Here is a 1,315-nt window from a genome sequence, read left to right as displayed (position 1 = left end):
ACCTATTGCAAACAACCAACCGGTAGTCTCAATTGCAGCTGCTCTGCCTCTCTTTCTTCCTCCTTCCCTCCTTCTTTCTTTTTCTTTTCCTTCCTTCCCTTTTCTCTTTCTCTTTTTCTCTTTCTTTTTTCTTTTCTCTTTTTCTTTTTCTTCCCCCCCCATCCCTTTCTTTCTGCAGAATAACACATCCTCTGGCATGTAACAGGCAACCATTTATCTAGCATATGTATTATTTTCCAACCCTCTTCAAAAGGAGGCTGACAAGCAGTTTGCATTCCCATGAGACGGAGAATAGCATATATTTAGTTGGGATCTTCCCACAGGTCAATGTTCACTCTTCGACTTTCAGTCATGATGTAGTTTGAAGGAACCTGAATGATCTGGACATCTGTAGAACATCACATTCATCCACATACTGATGACATGGTAACTGAAGCAGATAAGAAGTGACAAGTACTTAAGACACATGTGTTCCAGAGGGTATGTGATGAACCTATGAAAATCCAGGGGCTCTCAGGGAAGTTTTTAGGGATCTGGAGTGTGGGGGGCATACTATCACATCTAATTCAATATAAAACATATTATCTCACAGCTCCCACGAAGAAAGAAGCACAATGCTTGGTAAACCTCTCTGACTTCTGGAGACAGTACATACCATATTTAAGAGTACTGCTACATTCCTTTTAATGAAGATCATAAGCTGACAGTTGTAAATCTAGGAGAAACTGCAGCAGGCTCTGGGCTATGATGTAAACAGTTCCGCCCCTCATCCGTTCAGCCTGGCCAATCCTATAGTACCAAAACTATCTGTGGTGGGAAAGACACTGTATAGTTTATAGCAAGCTCCAAAGAAGAGATGCCATGTAGAATTCTAGGGCTCTAGAACAGTACTGTGTAATAGAACTTACTGTGACATCGAGATGTTCTATGCAATACGGTGGCTACTAGCCACATACACTACCAAGCACTTGAAGTGTGGCTAGTGTTATTTCATTGATCTTTCTGTCTGTCTGTCTCTCTTTTTAGTTAATTTTTAAATAATTTTTTGGGATTTTAAAATATTTTAAAATAAAATTTCAAAACGAGGAACAGACAACAGTAGTAGTTGCCTGGGGATAAGAGAAAGGGACTCAGGTGGGCATAGAGGAATATTTGGGGTGATGGAACTGTCCTGTATATTGATTGTTTACACCACCAACAGATTAGACATTAAAGGATGATTTTACTAGATGTAAATTATAACTCAATTTTTAAAAAAAGAGACAAGAGCCAAAAACTTACCCTATGTGGAAAAAAATAGTATTTAGTTTTCTCT

General features: G+C 38.9%; 1 long non-coding RNA gene across 1 annotated transcript; it reads right to left on the bottom strand.

Moving 5' to 3' along the window:
• Positions 1-283: 283 nt before the first annotated feature.
• Positions 284-893, bottom strand: LOC125924012 (uncharacterized). Its single transcript, XR_007458218.1, has 2 exons — positions 656-893; positions 284-430 (listed from the first exon to the last, which is right to left on the bottom strand). It is a non-coding gene; the product is annotated as an uncharacterized LOC125924012 (long non-coding RNA).
• Positions 894-1,315: the final 422 nt, after the last annotated feature.

This window comes from Panthera uncia, chromosome B1 (genome assembly GCF_023721935.1).
Source record: "Panthera uncia isolate 11264 chromosome B1, Puncia_PCG_1.0, whole genome shotgun sequence".
Classification (NCBI taxonomy): domain Eukaryota; kingdom Metazoa; phylum Chordata; class Mammalia; order Carnivora; family Felidae; genus Panthera; species Panthera uncia.
This window is presented reverse-complemented; position numbering and strand designations above follow the sequence as displayed.